This window comes from Lycorma delicatula, chromosome 2, assembly GCF_047948215.1.
Source record: "Lycorma delicatula isolate Av1 chromosome 2, ASM4794821v1, whole genome shotgun sequence".
In the NCBI taxonomy this organism is placed as follows: Eukaryota; Metazoa; Arthropoda; class Insecta; order Hemiptera; family Fulgoridae; genus Lycorma; species Lycorma delicatula.
In genome coordinates this window covers 79,058,056-79,079,480 of record NC_134456.1, presented here as the reverse complement: position 1 = coordinate 79,079,480, position 21,425 = coordinate 79,058,056, and positions in this window count along the sequence as shown.

The following is a 21,425-nucleotide window of genomic DNA, read 5'->3' as shown; positions in this document are numbered from 1 at the left end:
AGCACGCTAAGAAGGGCTACTGATGTTATCGGCTTGACCGACCGCACTGTAATTGCTTTTCATTGCTTGGCTCAAAAGAGTTGCTGATTCCTCCTTCAATATTTTCACTGTTAAGCTACATTATTCCGTGAAATATAACAAAACAAAATAGGTTAATACTTAATAGTAGTAGAAAAAACTGGGAACCATTTTTGTTTTGTTAACTTCCTATTTCTTTAACTTGCATGTAAAATAAATAAATGATGTAATCAGGATTAAATAATGGTGTTGTTAAAATTCATTTATATATATATATGCATAGCAAACCTAACTATGGAATATTTAGAAAATGTATCAGAAAATTAAATGCTAAGATCTCATTCTATAAAAGATACGTAGATGACATTCTAGTATTTGCACATGAACAGGATATTGATTTAATACTAAAAGAATTTAACCTGTTTAATGAATATACACAATTTATAAATGAATATGAGAAACAATAGTATCAATTTTTTGGATTTAGCATAACTCCTTTCGAATATATAAAACCAACATCTTCAGGTAGATACCTTAATTTCTTATCCAATATCAGATAAAAAAATCAGTAGTCAAGAACTTGCAAACAGATTAATAAAATTTACAAGCCCCGAAGATAGACCAAAATATATAAAAAATGCAAAAAATTTATTACTCAAAAATAATTATCCGGAAAATATCATAGATAAAATATTTAGAAATACAATTTATAAACACTGTAATAATATATCAGCCAACCATCCTAATAAAAACAATAAAGAGTGAGAATTATGTTGCGTTACCATATGTCACAGGTTTGTCTGAAAAGAATAAAAAAACATTGCTACAAAGGGGTTTTGCAATAGTCCATCAAAATTACAACAATTTGAATAGTATGTTTCTAAATTAAAATCGCCGATAGAAAAAAAAAATCAACAAGCCAACGTAATATACAGCATTCCGTGAAAAGATTGTAACGCTGTGTACATTGGATAAACATCTCAAGACCTTAAAAAAAGAATAGAAGCCCATAAATATAGAAAAAAGGAAGTAACAGCATTTTTAAGGTGAATTTTTACAATTTCTACGCGTTTTTCAGATGTGTACTTTTCCATAATTTAACCTCAATATTTACTGATAACAGCCTGTAAAAATTTCTACTCTGGTTTCACGGTGAAAAATGATTTCGGAAAATTTAAAACATCAGTTCATTTTGGGACAACCCTTTATTTGGCAAGATATCTGTTTAAGATAAGCTCATTTTGTAAAGTTCATAAAAATAGGTTTTGCAGTTTATTGTAATCTTGTACAAACACAAGTCATGACAATGAGTTAACATGATTATAAAAAAAAATCGGGAAAGTATTGTTTGACTTTTCTGATTATTAATAAGAAAGATTAACAGACAAAAAAAACCAGATATATATATATATATATATATATTTAGAGGTGGTGATAAATCTTTAAAAAATGTTTCTAAAATTTTCATATATGGTTAAGTTTAACAAATTACTTAGTAAAGTTTTCTCTAAATCTAACAACTCTTTCAATAAAGGATTAAATAACAAAAAGAAAATTCTCAAAAAAACGTTTCTGCATTTTAGATCCGGTGTCTATATTTTAAAAAAAATTGTAATATTAAATAATTTCTTCTATGATCTATTTATTAAGAATGAAAAAATGTTGAAAAATATTTAAACCGAAATGAAATAGACCAACAGAAAAAAACATATATTTCAAGGGGTTGATTTTTTGAAAATAAAAAAGATTTTTTGAATATTTATATATTCACATAGATAAAAAATTTATTTTAATAAAGTTTTATCAAAATACCTCTAAAGAAAATCAAAATTGGTTTTTTCGTGATATCCTCCCACCCCTTTTACGAATTTTGAAAAAAAAACAATTAATATGATCAATGCCCCATAAATAGAAATATTTAAGCCGAGTCTGATGAAAACCAGTTCTATTAATTTTGAGATCTAAGTCTAAAAGCAGTGCGACACACATCATACGCTCGAACATACATACATATGTTTTTTTTTTGGTCTGAATCAACTAGTTGGATGCTACAACGTAAAGATTTGGAAAAAACCGGAGATCCCACTTTTGACATGATCACCACACTTTCCCATTGGTCAGGAGAGTAAAATAAATTCGATTACCACAGTTTGTTTACGGAAATAGAACGTGAAAATAAAATTATGTAATACAAAGTACTTAGAAAAATTAGATTACTCACTTAGGCCTGTGAGATTAGTTATACAATAAAATTTTCTTTTGTAATAAACCTTGGATATTTTCAGAGAGATTTACATGATTATAATAAATCTCAGCTTAATTTTTAAAGTTAAATTTTAGGAACTACTTAGTTATTTCTTATAGGATTTATCAGAGATTCAAAATATATTATACGAGTACATGTACATTTTGCAGAAAAATACGGTACTATACGCTCCGCTTTAAGCCTTGTAGTTAACCCGATAATTCTACCTAAAACTCAGTCTCGATGCTTAATAAATAAAATGGTAAAATAATAACCGAGATTAGAGAAACGGTTCCTATATTTTAATTGAATTGATGTCGTAATACGAGGATGTTCGACCGTTTGTTTGTATATTACTTTGATATGCAGCATGTAGCAAGTACATCATATTAAATTTCTAGGTAAAAATTAAATAATTCTTGCGTAGAATGTATTATTCCCAGAATTTCATTTTTAAAAAATAACTATTACTCTCTTTTTGATTAGAGAGAGATCAGATGAAGACGAAGAGAGAAGCAGAAGAAAAAATTATTTGCTTAAGCGTAGGCCAAGAAGAGAGTGAACAATAAAATTAATTCCATTTTATAATTGGAAGTAAATCAATATTGATTGCATTAAACAATAAACTAAATCTAATTTTAAAATAATTTAATTTACCATAATGATGGGTAGTTAGTTTAATCGATTTTAATATCGTTGCTCAAGATGGCAATTAAATTGATTATTCATTAAATATAATAATCGTTTGCTATCATCAAGTTTTCTTTTAATTTTCTAATTGATAAAAATTATAGGTTGGGCTATTATTATATCAATTTTTACAACATATTCTTTGTTGTTAAATAATAGACCTCATTTCTCAATCATTATATTTATTAATATATTTCCATTTATCTTATTAAGAAAATAAATAACTCATTCTAATATACGTATACATCTGTGTAATTAAAAATTAACGCGTAGAGAATAACATAATACCACAAGAACCCTAAGTAATTTGATTAAATCATGCTTTTATCAGTTTCTATTAAAGGAACATAGGAGAACTTGATGAAATCAACAAAATAAAATAATCTGTTAATTATTAAAAAAAAATCTGACAACACAGTTGTAGGACTTACCCGACACGAGACATACACACAATTTAGTACGTCAGTGATATACTAGCGCTCCTTATGTGATAGGGGATACTATTGACGTAGTATACCCACTAAGCCAATAGTTTAGAACATTTTTTGGAGTGGGGTTCGATTTTGCAAAACTTTTTTTGAAAATATTATTTTTTAACTGTTAACAAATGCGCCTGATAAAAATAAGACCCCTAAATTAGGCGAAATCTTGAGATACTGAGGGTGACCTCGCTTTACAGCCACACCCCCTTGACCTTTTAAGCTGAAAATTTAATGGCATCAATTACTCACATATAGAAGTAATCAAAATCGGTCGAGTAGTTCTGAAGATATAAGTGATTTAGTGTGCGATACCGAAAACACACAGGTGCATACGAACATCCGGAAAATTTCCATCCGGTTTTTTAGTTTTTTGGATTCCTCAGATGTCAAAAGTCAAGATCTGGTGAAAACCGCATATGCCCAAATTGGACTTATTACAATACTTTCCCTTCTACAGCTATAGCATTCCTACAGCGCGATCTGTACCGGAAAGTAAAAATTAAACATTAAAAATACTGTTTAAAAGTGTAAAACCAGTTACATATTATAAAAGTGATTAACTATGAAAGTAGATGAAGATGTGTGTATAAATTTACAAAACCTTATTTTACGAAAACTTTAGTCCAAAGTTGTTCTTTTTCGTCTACATTTGGAGCATACTAATAGGTAGTGTAAAAGGTATTGAGCCTTTTGCGCACGAGATAGCGTTAGCATATTCTGGCAGAAGTCGAGTAAGACGGGTATGTAAGCAGTCATGACATCGCTAATGACCTAAACATCCATCACCAAACAACGTTAAACCGTTTTGAGAAAGCTGGCTACAAAAAGACATTTGAGAGCCAATGATCTGATTCAGAAAAATTTACTCGATCGAATTTTTATCTGCGAATCTCAACTGAAACCTAAGAAACCAATCAATTTCTGAAACGGTTGATCAGAAGTGATGAAAAGTGGATAATCTATGACAAAAATGTGCGAAAAATATCACGGTCAAAGTAAGGAGAAACTCAACAATCTGTGGCAAAGCCCATACAGACACCCAGGAACGTTACGCTGTGCGTTTGGTGGAATTGGAAGGGCGTAGTGTATGAGTTGCTTCCAACCGGCAGAACGATAGAATCAGACCTGTACTGTCAACAATTAGCGCGATTGCACCTAGCAAATCAAAAGAAGCGGCCTGAAATGGTCAACAGAAGGGGTGTCGTATATTACTCTGACCACGCCAGACCACACACATCTTTAAAAAACAAATTTTTTCTATTAGAAATTACCGATCTATATGTATTTTGTATACTCTATCACAATTAAATGTTAAAAAGTTTTATTATGGAACTGAAGATAATACACACTATTTTTTCGCTAGTTTATCTAATTTTTTTTTCGGCTTTGTTTGTTGGTTGACATCGTGATTTGATGGACTGATCAGATTTAGCAGAAAGGTTGTTAGACAAGGCAATTTTTATTAGCACCATATTAAACATTTTAATGTTTTGTTTTTCTAATTTTCCTCTTGTGAGGGCTATTGTTTTGCACAATTATGACAACCTATATTAAAAGAAAAGTTCTTTCTTTTAATATAGAATATCATTAGGATAGTTATTAAAATATTGTTTACAGCCTGTCGACTAAAGTAACGAAGGAAGAAACCCCTCTTTTACTACAATTACGAAAGTAGAACAATCTTTGGACTGTGAAGGGTAAAGTAATGTTATCAAACTGGTCAGTTTGGTCTCAGTGACCCAATATTTTATGCCATAACTTATGGATCATATGTGAGTACCGGAATTCCGCGTCGTCAAGAAACTCTTTACACGAAAGCTTCCAAACTTCCTTTATTTTTTCCTTCACGACTATGAATTATTTAACATTTTATAATACAGTACATGAATATATTTCTTTACAACATTTTAAACATGAGAACATTATACAGTAAATTATTGCTATCTCAACATCATGCGAAAAAGTTCAACTACCTGCTATCAAGCGATATTGCTGCAGTTTTTATAAATAGCGTTAAAAGATAATTTACACAAATTAAATGATATTTCTAGTGATGTTATCTAAATATAGAATTTAAACACGCTAAACACTTTTATTCGTAAAACGAATATGTAATAGTTTTTTTTAAATATAATATCTGATAAAGTTAATACTTTTAATATTTATGAAAATATATATCTCACATCATTATTTTAAATACTGAAGAAAATAACGAAGAACAAACCTACATTTTTAAATAAATTTTCTTCGATTGCGATATTAAAGGAAAACGATTATTCACAAATTAATCACGTATTTTTGGACCGGCTTGAAATCTAGGCTAAACGTGCAGTAGGCCCTCTTTATTGTAAACGATTTATCAAACTATTTGTCTAAAATACATGCTGTTCCTGGAGAAATTTTCCTTTTTGTAGACAAATCAAAAACACCGATTTGTCCTGTGCTAATTTATACTGCATATTTACCTCTGTTTTTCTAATATTTCAATTAACAGAATTTTCAATTTTGATTATTAGAATAAAGAGCTTTTAAAAATTGTGATAATGTTATAATATTATATATGTATATAATATAAATATATATAGCTATATATATATCCCTGTTTATATTACATATTTTTATTATATATTTTAGTAGTTACTAATGCTACTCTAATGCTGAAAAAGTGTCTTAAAAAAACTAATCTGACTTTTAAAAAAATTGTATCAAATTTTTAGAATACCAAATGTTCTTTAAATTTCGTCTTTCACGGAACGTTAAATTACATTACAGTACTTACATTGGTGCATTTTTGTTATACATTGATTAACCACTAAAATTTTAATTAAATTAAACTCCTTTCGAGATATAGCTACAAAAAGGACTTTCAGCTACGTTTACCATTTCCAAATTTTCACAATTAATCCACTACTTGCAGAGTAAGTCAAAAGAATAGAAACCCCTCTGTAACTTTAAAACCGTTCCAGATAGAATACTGTAACATTCAAGATAAGGTATCGGTCAATTACTTTACCTTTTGATTAGAAATAAAATTTCAACCCCTTCTTAGATGGTTACTCAGAGGTTGTAACTCAAATATTTTAAACGTTAAAACCTTTGTATGATAATCATTTTAAAAGTTTCTTTAAGACAAGAAAAACGATATTAATAAAATGTTGGCACGGTGTCTATACCCAAAATGGCGGCACAATAAATTTTGGATTATTAAAATCAGGACTATAAAAGGACTATTGCCGTTACGAAATGTTTCACAATTTCAAGATGGTGGTCGATTTAATGGCTTGCGGTAACAACCGAATTATGTTTCTTGCCAATATTTTCCTATACTTTCCTATGTTTCCTATATTTGCAAATACATTCCTATGCCAAAACCGTTGGTTAAATCGAATTCAGGGACCAATTACAGTATTTAAAATTACATTTTTTACAAAAAAACTCTCTTTTTATATTATCTTTTTCGATATCTCTTTCATCTATCGATAAAATTAGCTTTAAAGGTGTGACAGCGTACGGCGTACATTCCTTTAGACTTATCCTTCACTTTCAAGCGCCTCCAGTTTTTATTTTAACTTGCTTTTCCAATGACGATAAATAAGTCTCAAGGGTAGATGCTTCAAGTTGCTGTTATCTACTTGGAAAGTCAATGCTTCACATACGGGAAGCACATATCAAATTTATGTGGCTCCTATGGGAACAATCTGTTTATATATATATATATATATATATATATATACACTCCAAAGAGAAAAGCTGGGTACATTGCATACAAGTCCATTCTTTAGAATATGTTGTTTAAAAACTGTTTCATATAAAACACAATAAAAGTAAAAAAGGAAAAGAGAAACGATGTACGGTTACCTCCTCGGGTAACGTTAAGAACAGTGAAAAATACGTTTGTATCCGTCCTTCGTACGGGTAACTAGCTATAACTACTATTTTAAGATAGGGGCCGTCTATTCGAAATTTCGCGACTTCAGATCACTCAAAGTTTCGTGTTAATAAAGTACAGAAATTTTTTAATACCTTTTCGGCAGCTAAACGTAGAAAAATACAATTTGGCAGAGGTTCCTACCTAGAAGCGATCTATTTTTAGGTATGGGACCACCATATCCCAAGCACTCAATGCAATTCAACTCCAACATTTTAATTGAGAAGATTAAGATAACGTATAATTGTAAAGAGCATTGAAAAATGAAACTTTTGATGTAAAACATGTTATGCTACACCAGACCTAACCGACATAATACTGTCTCTTTAATGTTAGAGTTGCCGTTTAAAATATTTGCGAAATTATGCAATGTGGTAGTCTTACATCAAAAATATAGATAGTTTCGAGTTAGGAGATTTTGCTAAATTACGTATTCCTATATTTTACTGTAGAGAAACTTTTTAAGGGTTTCCTCATTTTATAAAGATCAGAATCTTGATAAATACAGACTATAAAAAATATAAGGATATACAGGTGTGTGTGTGTGTGTGTGTTTATATATATATATATAAATGATTAAAGATGAAAATATTACTTCAAGTAGATATCTTTAAAAAAGTTAATACGGAAATAATTAAGAGCCAATGACGTTTTTATTTGATATATTTAGTGTACTTAATTATTAAACTTCTGGAAAAGTTTTGAGAAGTAAAATAGTACAGAGTTTTTGAACAAAGTGAAAGGGGGAAAGTTGGGGTTTGGGGTTTATTGGATTTTAACGAAAAAAAGTCATCATAAAAGAATTTACAGTTTCTGAAAACTTTACAAAATTATCTGAATTTAAACTTTCTCTACACTGTACGGTTAAAAAAAAATAAAACAAATTATGACACCCTACTTTTTTCCAATTTTTCACGATCCCATAATGAAAGAAAGTTTTTCCCAAGACTGTTTTTCAGGGTTAATTCTATCATTTGATAATCAAATGATCAAATAGCAGCTCAAATAGCCCGTATGAGAAGCATTGACTTTCCAATAATTTTAATTAACAGTGACAAATTATTTTCTTATAATCTGATTTTTCGTTCTTTGTAATATTTTCAAAATTTGTTTAAATTACACCAGAAATACGCAAGGTATAATCGTTTCTGAAAATTGTATTTTTGTAAAACGTCCGATTTAGTGTTTATTAAAAAAGTCTATGTAGCATTTACCTCTCAGTTATTAATAAGCAATAGATTGATAATTTAAAAAAAAATTATTTTAAATTTCATATGTTGAAGAAGAAATAAATATTAAAAAACACGACTGCCAAAAAAAAACAAAACATTGCTGACAAAGATTGCTCTTTAACATAGGATAATTACTTATATAGGATAATTAAAAAAAAAATTAGTGTGCGACAATAAGCGCGCGGGTGACAATTTTGTTACAGTATAATTTTTTTTTCAAATTTTTAAAATATATTTAAACATACATATTTTTCCTATGACAATCCCAGTAACATAAGTGTTCCAACGCGGGGTCATATATCTAAATCGGCTCAGCTGTTGAGCTGCTATGGTGAAACGAACATACATACATCCAAAATACATTACGCTCCTTTTTAGACAGTTGTGTAAAAAGTATGTATACTTTTAGGAAGAGGAAAAGTTAATATCATTTGAAATATTTCTTAATATACTTATATAAGTTTAAATTAAAAATCACAAGTTAGTTATATGTAATATGTTTTCTATATATATATATATATATATATATGTTTGAATCAAGAAATTTTTATACTTTCAAAAACCCATTTTATCTCTGTCTTCGCTCTTTATCTTTCCTAAGCTTTGTAGATCACCAAAATGTTGAATGATTCTTCTGAATCTTACCGAGTAAAACGAAATGTGTCGAAAAATGTAGCGATCTTTAATTACTTCCTTATCCATACTTTTTATTTCTATAATACTCAGATACATCATTCAACAATACTTCTCTCGCTTTCGATGTCTATTTATAAGTTTTCGTCGAAGTTAAAAATTAAAAATCTTGTACATTAAAAAAAAAACAAAACAAATTCGTTTAAATGGCAAATATCAATATCATTTAAAATATTAATCATGTTTTTCCTTGCAGTATAAAAAATTTTTACGTAAAAGTTTTATGAATATATATATTTACACATACACAAGTACAATCTCCTTACTACACAAAAATATTAGTAGAAATGGTATTGTATACAAAAATATATCGAATGCTGTATAGATGATAAACAAATTTCCTAAGTATTATAGTAAAAATAGATTAAGGAAATAATTAAAAACCACAAAATCTTTTGATGCTTTCGTTTCACCCGGTAAGATTCTGGAGAGAGTTCTATGGAATTCTGATAGATAATTATTGAATTTGGAAAGTCAATGCTTCTCACATGGGAAGCACATATCAACTTTATGTGGCTCCTGTGATATAAATTTGTAGATATATATATATATATATATATATATATATATATATATATATATATATATATATATATATATATACTAGCTCCTAACAAAGGAGCTAGTCCTAACAAAATAACCTAAAAAAGGATTTTTTGGTCATTATGTAGGGATATTATTTTCTGTGTATTTGGTTATTTCGACTTTTTTTGTTTGCATAGTCTTAAGTCTATCTGGGCTATAAGAAAGTTGGGTGTTTTAATTTATTTACTGTAAGTCATCCTTCTTGGTGGCTTTTCTTTTTGTTTTGGTGTTTTTTTTTTTTTTTTAATAAAATACAGATGTTTTAGCTGTTAAATATAATTCAAAGAAATTTGTTACTTAATCAGTTGTGATTTTGTTTACATTGGCAACGGCCATACGGGCTCTTTGTGATTGGTCGTTGTGTTTGACAGCGGCCATCTTGCATTGATCTGATTGGTTTTCCATAGTTTACATTTCCATCGATTTATTAGCCTCTTATTCACTAAAAAACTGTAAAAATTAAAAATAGATAGATAGATTTATTAAAAATAGATGAAAACAATCTTTGATGCGGGTTAGATATCGTGCTAAAATTTGAGCTCAATCGGTGCAGAATATTTTTAGTTTTTGAAGCCGTACACAAACGAACTTAACATTATTATTATTATTATATATATATATATATATATATATATATATATATACTATAGAAGAAAAGCTGTGTACACTGCATACAAGTCCATTCTTTAGGTTATGTTGTTTAAAAACTGTTTCACATAAAACACAATAAAAGTTAAAAACATAAAAAAAGAGGAACGATGTACCTTCAGGAGGCGTTTCTCAGGTAACGCTAAAAACCATGCAAAATAAGACTTCAGCTCCTTTTTTTTTTTAAATTTAAATATACTGATTTAATAATAATTATTAACCACTGATTGTCTTTAGAGCTTTAGGAATGTGGTAAATGGATTTTTTGAAGATTTAAAAATTATATACGGTCAAAAAAAAAGCATATACAATTTTTTAATAAAGATTTTAATATTTAGTGATTTAGGGTACGTAGAAAATTGATGTAATCTGACTACCGTATCTTCAATTATTGCACGTAATTCAATTTTAATTGTGGGGTTCATTTTTTTATAGACAACCTTAATTTTACTTTATTTTACACTACTGTATCAAATCAGTGATCTTAGAACGGGGATAGATTGTACTCTATTGATTCTTTTATTTATTTCTTAAAGTATGTAAAAGTACTTCTTAAAGTTTCTTAAAGTACTTCTTAAGTATGTAATAACTTAATGATATAGAGGTAAAAATTTAATCGGTACGGTTTGTTTTTAAAGCAACGATTAAAATTTCCGATACGCGTCAATGAGATAAATAATTACATATCAAATTATGTAATGTTTAATGTAATGACATTAAATGGGGTTCTAACAGATAATTATAGTTTTAGTGAACAACAATATATAGCTTTTCCTTTGACCATGAACCTGGCTGACTAATGATTGTTAGAATTTCGGAAGAGGTAGCCTGTGTTACATGCAATAGTAATACAGCTCTTGCCTGTTAAGCGGCTAAGGGGAATTTAACGTTATCAGTGACTCATACACCGTAAAAGCGTGTAATACTTATTACTTAAAAATTATATTAGTCATACATTCCTAGCATAATAATAGAGTTGGGGCACTAGTTTAAGATGCTTATTATTTAATGCTACGTTTTTGTCAGGTTAATTTATCAATTGTTAGTCAGAAGTAATCATAGTATTAGTAATGTGTGCTTTTCGGGAGAAAAGTTTTTTCCAATTTCATTACGTTAAAATGTGCAACATTTCATAATATGAAATAAATAAATTCGTATTGCGAATAAGTTTGAAAAAAAAAATATATAAAATATTAGTTAACATAGTTTTGAAAAATTAATAAATAAAAATTGAAAACAACATTCAAGAGGAAAAACTATTTAGAATAGTTTGTGTTCAGCCATTAAAAATTGACATGAAATAACCATTTTGACCATCCATGAATCCATTTTGACTAGTTTTGGCGTGACGTCTGTACGTACGTACGTACGTACGTATGTATCTCGCATAACTCAAAAACAATTACCCGTAGGATGTTCAAATTTTGGATTTAGGACTGTTGTAACATCTGGTTGTGCATCTTCCCTTTGGACTGCAATCGATTGAACCTAAATCGTCTAAAAAAAAAATCCAAAAACGTAATAAGCCCTCATTGAGAGCTTTCCAGCGATATATCGTAGTGCTTATTTTCATTGGTTCCAGAATTATAGCCAAATAAAATTTTAATTAATGAAATATTTGAATTTTACAAGAGAAAGGCACATCGGTTTGAATCAAACTTCATCATTTTTTAACTTTTTTTTAATTTAAGTATATTGATTTAATAATAATTATTGATTATTGTAAAAAAATGTACGATAAATAATTCAATAATAAAAAAAAATAAAAAAATATCGTAAGTTATTAATGAAATACAATTTTATGTACTTTTCATTTAAAAAAATGTGTGTATGTAATTTAAATGACGTTCAATGAAGTCATGTGGTATTCACATCATATTTTTTTTATAAAGAGTTGCACTTTGAATTCACCTTCTTTAAGGAGACAACTAGAGAAAAACAATTTAAATCTTAATAAAAATCAATTCTTTGCAAAAAAAATAATAGCTAGCACAGCAAATTTCATGATTTTGTGTGTATACTTGTTTCTGAAGTATTACAAATTTTATAATTAAAACTGTTCCTGACATATAAGAACATTTTAATATGATAATTATTATAGATAATTATTATTTTATTTTAAGAATCTGATACTAAAAGAAATTTCCAAAAACAAAACAATTCAGAAGTTTGTCCTTTTCTTGACCGGTCGCATTACTTTCTTTCTATTATATATTATTTTTGGTACCAGTCACCAGCAACAATAATATTATATACGTTAAATTTGGAAATTATTAAATAAATTTGTAACATACGCTCGAATGATACAAAGCATTTTTCTTTTTTTACCTAAATAGTGGTTTAATACAATAAACACTTACTACACCTGAACACCTACTTAGAAAGTTATTAATTAAAATATTTTATCGTTGTTTGTAGAAATAAGAATGATAAAATGAAATTTAGAAAGCTTAAATATAATTCAACTACAAAAAAAGTTTCTATCGAAGCATAATTTATATAAATTAAATGAAAATTTCAAAAATTTATTAATCGTGTGGCAATCGTTTTTACAATCAATTGTCAGTCGTTGCAAGCATGTGGATTGAATTTAATAATTCTATGGTTTTATCTCACGGTCAATTATACGTTGGTAATTATGCTCCCGTGTAGGAAAAACCTAGCGATTTGTTTATATATGCGCCAAATGAAATCACAAAAAACATAGTACATCCAAGAGCATTGCAATGATTTTGAATTATTTAACTTAAATACTATAATTATTATACGTTTCACTATTTTCTTTATATAATTTGTCAAATATAATACAAAATTTATTTAATCCGCTCACTCAAATTTAGTAATAGCTAAACATTGCCGGGTCCGCTAGTTAAAAATAAAAACAAAAAAATTAAAAATATTATTTATTTCCTGCAAGAAGAGTGTTAAACGGCAGGAAGGGCAATGCTGCAAATTTTTTATTTTACTATCTGTCACTAATTTTTCACATTCTGTTTGGATTGTTCAACCAATATTTTTTACAAATTGAAGCAAAATTAACTTTTTAGTATTTTGTAACTTGTTTTGCTTTTATGTTTGTTAATTTTTTGAATTTTTAATTTTATACCATTGTTATTATTTAAACTTAATAATTTTCCTGTATTTGCTGACAATGATTGAATAACAAACGAAAAACGCACTTTGTGTTCAAATTTCATTTTTTGTAATCCGCAACTACTGTGTTTTATTTTATATACAATATTTTCCTATTTTAAGGGTATTATGTTTTTGCTTTTACGCTAAAACTACATTTTTAATGAAGCGTTTATAAGACTTATTTATAATAAATAATTAGATAAACACATCCTATTTTTATTGATTATGTAACCTAAGCTTAAAGTTGGTACGGTTGTAATAAAATTAATTGTGAAATAAATAAAATTAATTATTTACGAATGATTACGTGTTTGCTAACTACAATTGTGTAGAATACAAAAGTGCGGATAAACAATTACTGAAAAAAATATCTAAGCTAGTAAAAAATTATTTTTTTATATTGAAATCTATTTTTTAATTTGGTTCTTTTAAGGAATATTTCATGAACAACTGTACTATATTTAAATAAAAAGAAAAAAATGGAACAGACATTAACGCTGTCGAGGCTTGAATATTTTAATCGGTAACATCATATAAACAAATTAAACACTTTTTTTTTAATTATAAGCAATTATACATACGGTAATAAAGAAATAAATGTAACCGTACTGTGTAAGCCTAATACGAAATTTCTTAATTGTTCAGTTGACTCAAGAAGACTATTCAACAATTTTAAATGTGCACTCATTCAAATATTTTAGCACATTAAATAGTATATAAGAAAAGCCAAATATAATTATTTATTAATAAATTTTGATAAAATTACAAATTTGTACTATTACTTATACGATTACCAAAAATAATATTACGGAATTGGAGCAAGACTACGTTGAGATCTAACTCAAGATTACAGTATTTGATAAGGCGTTTTAATAATTACAGATTTAATATGACCCTGTTTTATAACGTAAAGGGAACACATAAATAACACCAGAATTCTTTATAATTACTTTGCAGTATATAATTTTATCAAATTAATACGTTCGTTCAATTTTTTTTAAATATGTTACTCCATACCTAGTAATTTTTTCACTATTTTTTAATTAAGTAATTTTTATCTATAAAATATTGGTAAAATTGCAAAAAGACATTAGAAACTATATAGTTTGAGTTTTAAAAAAATATTATTTACATTAAGAGACAAAATTTGTAAATAAATTATGAATTTTTAGTCTATATTAAATTTAAAAAAAACAAAAACATTATACTGGTTATTTTGGTCCGGCATGGCGGCTGCTGATTGCTTTATAGCTTCATGATGTTACGCTCCTCGATTTGAGGGTGTTTTAGTTCTTGTCATGTCTAAAAATTAAGATTCTGTTTAATGAAAAATCAAATAAATTCTTATTGGTAGATTTTGAACCGATTCTCTGAACTTTATTAATTTTGATTATTTTTATTTTTGTAGATTTATTTTTAATTCATAATAACTTTTACAGCTGTACTTTATTAATTTATATTTATTTGAAGAATTACATTTTTATTTTTCTATTATACTGCAACTGGAGTTTTACGGGGCCTAAATCATTATGTCTGTTGATACTTAAAAAAACTTAAATCTTTATTTAATTTATTATTTTTGTAAAGATTAGTCTTATTTTAAATAGATTAAGTTACTATTGATCAACAACTACAGACGTAGCCCATAGGAGCATAACTATTTTATGAAAAGCTTATGGACAGATTGTAAACTAATAAATTAATTTCTTCAAATAGATAAATTTAAGCAGAGAAGTGTTAATTTAAAGAATAAATAAATGAATATATTAGTATTATGCATGCGATGTAAAACGTTTTCAATTATTTTAGAAAAATAACAATATTATATGATGTATTTTCTGCCGTTAGAGATGAAATAAATCTAGCATAATATGATTAAAATCAAGTTTTTGTAACTAAAAGTATCAACAGACATTATGGTTTGGGCCCTGTACAACTCCAATTGCAATATAATAGAGCACTAAAAAAGTAATTCTTCAAATAAATATAAATTAATAGCACTGTACTAAACTTCTTGGATACGCCTATCTGTGCCCTTCTTCTTATCTGCATAAGTATTAAAGAGTTATAACTGACTTTTCTTGTTTCGGAGTGTTTGTCGCTTTCGACTCCCCAATACTGTCTCCGGCAACCATTCTGTTGTGAGTTCTAATTCTCAACACATCCCGGACTGGCGATCGAATCCAATAGATATAATAAAGTATAGGTACACCCCTTTCAATGGGAAAAATTTTTTGTTGTATTTGATTAGCTCCTATTTAAACCGATGTTTAAATAGTTTAAATATGTTTAAATAATCATGATGTAGGCTCATAATTATTATAATAAAGTATTTTAAAATTACAATTTTTAAAAGGATACGACTCATAATTAGAAAATGATAACTCTACGAAGGTTAAATTAATATAAAACAAGACAAAAAGTAGTGTCATATTCTTTTAACTTTGAAATTAAAATTTACATATACATACAATTTATAAATATAAGATTAATAATTTATATATAACTTACTTATAAAATGAGTTTTATTTAACTTACGTTTATTATTGCTACTCAAGGTTTGCTTAATATATGTGCAAGTTAGAAGACTGAAAAACATGAAATTGAAAATTAAACATATTTTTTTAAATGAATGAAATGAAAAGCAGATAAACGACATATTGCGAGGTAAAATTCAAATTTTAACAATTAAAAAAAATATATAACTAAATTTTATTAACAAGTGAAAATTCAAATGTTAAATTTACAGAAATATAAAATTACATCAAATTTCATGTTACTAATAAAGAAAGAAATTTGTTTTTCTACTTTCGTAAAATAATTATAGCGGAATAAAATAAATTACTGGAATAATTTATTATTTATACTATAAAGAATAATTGTGCCAGTAATTATTATATGGTAATATTAATTATATACTATACCAGTATGAATAATTACTCACATCCTGTTACCGCATTAAGAATTCTTCTAAATGTAATACGTGAGGTAATAATGTATGAATAATAATACGTACTTAAGTGATAAAATGAAATTCACTACTATATGAGGCTTAGATAAAAAAGGTAAAATAGGTTTTCGTTACAAATTTTTTTTTTTTTAATGCTATTTTTGTAAATTCTATGCACGTATATGTTTCTGTATATATGTATATATATTTCTCTTTTGATGGAACTAGTAATTTTTTATCTGAAAACTTAACTATTTTCAACTAAGTATATTAATTATAATGCTAATAAGTCTTATTAAAGTTTATTCCTTTTTTAGGCATTGAGTAAAACTCATTTTTATCTAATAAAATATCTACACAACTGCAATAGACGTGATATAAAATTATTGATTTCATTTATAAATTACATAAGATAATTTTAAAAAAAATTATAATTATTAACAAAAAAGATTGTATAATTTCTATGAAGATTAAATTAATATAAAACAAGACAATATTAGTCTCATAATCTAACTTTGAAATTAATTTAACACAATTTTTTTATTTTATTTTTTTTTTAATTTTACTATTTTACTATTACAATTGTGTGACGATAAAGTTTTTAAACTTTCCTGGAATTGGTTATTTATTCTTATATTCTGAAAAAAGTATTATACATGAATAAAGTTTAAAAAATCTGATGTGGATACGACATGACTTCCTTGTACGCCAATTTAATTACATATACACATTTTATAAGCAGATAAAATTTTATTTCATTAATAACTTCTGATTTTTTTTTGTTATTATTGATTAATTTTACCGAAAAACTTTATTTTAGAAGCACAGGTTAATAATTATTAATAAATCAATATTGTTAAATTAATTAAAGAAGAAAAAAAAAGACGAAGTCGAATTCGAACCGATGTGCCTTCCCCTTGTAAGATCAAAATATTTCATTAATTAAAATTTGGAACCAATGAAAATAAGCACTATGATATATCGCTGGAAAGCACTCAATGAGGGCTTATTACGTTTTTGGATTTTGGGCTTTATTGGACACTTTTGGTTCAGTCAATTGTAATCAAAAGGGAAGGTGCACAACTAGATGTTACAACGCTCCTAAATCCAAAATTTCAACATTCTACCGCTAATCGTTTTTGTGTTAGGCGAGATACATACGTAAGTACAGACGTCACGCCGAAACTAGTCAAAATGGATTCAGGGATGGTCAAAATAGATGTTTCCGTTGAAACCTGAAAACCGAAATTTTTCGCGATCAAAATACTTTCATTACTTTGTACATGAAATAAAAAGTGGTAAAATTATAATATCGTAATTCTTGCACCAATGAAAATAAGTGCCATGCAATATCCGCTGGAAAGCTCTCAATGAGGGCTATTACTGCAGTTAAAAAAATGTCCAAAATCCAAACGTTCTTGGATTTTGGGCTTTTCTGAACAGTTTTGGTTCAGTCGATTGTAAAAAGGGAGAGATTCACAACTAGATGTTACAACGATCCTAAATCCAAAATTTCAACATTCTACGGCTAATCGTTTTTGGTTATGCGTGATACATACGCACATACGTACGTATGGACGTACAGAGGTCACGTCGAAACTAGTAAAAATCGATTCAGGGATGGTCAAAATGGATATTTCCGTTGAAATCTGAAAACCGAGAATTTTCGCAAAAAAATTTTCATTTCCAAAAAATGGAAATAGAGGTTCTGCTTGTGCTGGTGGATAAATACTTCCTTTACTGCATACAAGGAAGTAAAAAACGATATCTTTTTCCATTTTTCTGTTCTCCCATCTCCAAAATTATCTTTTAAGAAATTGTCTGATTTTTATCCGTATACTATGTTAAATGGAAGAAAATAATAATAATAATTTACGGTTGTACCGTAAATGTACAACCAATAAAAAAATGGTCATCTAAGAGACCGGATAAACGCAGTTAAATACTTGCAATATAATAAAATAGTACGATTGGTCCGTTATATACACGTCGAATTACAAAATCTTAGATTAAGACAATATTCCTGTTTAATCTGCCACTCAGGTCAGCGTTCCTTATTTGGTAACCGAACTGTATTTTTACAGTATTAACAACCCAATGTTTCACAAATTACATAATGAGTAGAATATGAATTTAGGTTGTATTATTTGTTTCTAAATATCTTTGGTTCCGTAACAATATTTATTTATTTATTACAAATGCTCTAATTTTTATACAAAGTCATTAATTTCCATACTCGCCAGTTGATCTTTCCAACAGACATTGCTTTACAATTTTTAAAATAATCATATTCAGTTCATAACATTGTTTTCCGTCTTACAAATGACACATCTAGATGTAAGGTATGCATTTATTCGGTACAGATGGACACCAACACAGTCATAACCAGTTGTTATTCTGAACATCGCTTCTAGGACTGTCAGTTATAATAGCTGTCTATCAGCAAAGATCAAGTTTTATTTTCTCTACATTACAGGAAGTGTAGTTGAGTAGAAACTCTAAATTTGTTGTTAATAAAGAGCTTTGCTGAATGGTAAGGTAATATAAATGACTGCTGAAGCATGATTTGTGCGTCTTTTTTTGCCAAGAGATCGGAATATTCATTTATAAATATATCATATGGGATGGAATTCATTGAAAAAGTACCTTTTTTCTTGCAATTTATAGCTAGACAGTATAAATCCGTATATCTAAGATCTTTAAAGAGGTTGAATTTTGGAAAAATGTGATAGTCGGAGGAGCAGATTTTGAGTCGTAAAGAAAGACAGCCTTACCAAAGACATGTATTTGTACAATGAATTGCCAAAGGGCAATGTCGATCGCAGCAACCTCCTCATAAAAGTTTGAATGGTATTTTCCAATTGAATGGTAAAATTAGAAGAGCTCATAGAACACTCCGGCATCTGTATTGCTTTCCTGGTTGGAATATGAGTCATCAGTGTACACCCACAGCCATTGTGTACTATGAGCACATGAGAAGGGGCGCAAAATGGTGTACAGTATTTCTATATGTTCCATGGAAATCTGCCAGATAATGGGGTTAAGGTCTTGCTTCCTGACCTCCAGCTTCTATATTTCAAATGTAGGTGACATATTGTGCCAGTTTACAGAGTAAAAAAAATGGAAATAGAGGTTCTGCTTGTGCTGGTGGGTAAAACCTTTTTCTTAATTCTGTGACATACTGGAAAAAACCTTTTTATATTTTCAAGTGAAGATTTTCAGTCCGATAACTTTACCAGAAACTGAATATTGCCCGTAATTGAATTGATATTGATCAATATTTGATATTGATATTTTTCGTAAAAATATTATAGAGTTAAAAATTCGTAATTCGTTAAAAATCATTTGAAGAACATAACATACAATAAATAGCAAAGTAGTAAAGTTAATATGAAAGACCTTCCAACCTACCATTAAAAAACTGACCCAGGATATTATAGTGTTCATCTATTAAATGTTCACTCTATATAAATAGACAAATAAATTAAAATCATTATACATTTTTGTAATATACATTTTGAAATGTAGCAGAAATAACGAAGATGGACCACTGAATGTATAAATAGTAAGAGGAAAGATTATGGAGGTAGAAGAATTCTGTTATTTGGGAAGTAGAATTACGAAAGATGGACGAAGTAGGAACGATATAAAATGCCGAATAGCCTAGGCGAAACGAGCCTTCAGTAAGAAATATAATTTGTTTACATCAAAAATTAATTTAAACGTCAGGAAAAGTTTTTTGAAAGTATGTTTGGAGCGTAGCTTTATATGGAAGTGAAACTTGGACGATCGGAGTACCTGAGAAGAAAAGATTAGAAGCTTTTGAATGCAGTGCTGCAGGAAAATGTTAAAAATCAGATGAGTGGATAAAGAGACAAATGAAGAGGTATTGCGGCAAATCGATGAAGAAAGAAGCATTTGGAAAAATATAGTTAAAAAAAGAAAAAGACTTATAGGCCACATACTAAGGGATCCTGGAATAGTCGCTTTAATATTGGAAGGACAGGTAGAAGGAAAAAATTGTACAGGCAGGCAACGTTTGGAATATGTAAAACAAATTGTTAGGGATGTTGGATGTGGGAGTATACTGAAATGAAGCGACTAGCACTAGATAGGGAATCTTGGAGAGTTGCATAAAACCAGTCAAATGATTGAAGACAAAAAAATATTTTACATTTATAAGAAAAACTATTTGAATTTAAAAAAAAACGTAGAAAAAATACCAAATACTATAAAATAAATTAATAAATAAGATTTGAATAAGTCTTCAAAAATATTTTTTATGTTTGAAATCTCAAATAATCATTTTCGGGTTTAGAAAAACCCAATAATAGAGACCTACGGTTACCTATTTCTTACATGATTAATATAATTATTTTCATGTTTAGGTAGATTTGTTAACATAAATTAGTAAATCGCGACTGTTAAATAGGGGTTTCGGAGTCTGATGTTAATGTTAAAAAACATCCTTCGTGTAAAAAAATTCTACGAAATCTGGTTGAAGTTACATAAATATTTTCCTAATAAAAATAATTCGGTTTTATTTTTTTTTGAAAAATAACGTATATTTAAAAAAAGTAGTTATCTAGTTTGAATTCAAATGTTATTAATATAAATCTAAATTACATAGTTGGCTTTTATGTGTTATTAATTTCGACAGTACAATACTTTAAAATGTAAACGATTCATTTCAAAGATGTTTGAGAAACACTTTCACAAAAAAAAATATCTTCGGTTAAAGTTGTTCTACATAAGAAAAATAAATAATATATAAATTGTGTGATTTATTACTTAAGCAGTAATTATTAATAAGAAAGAA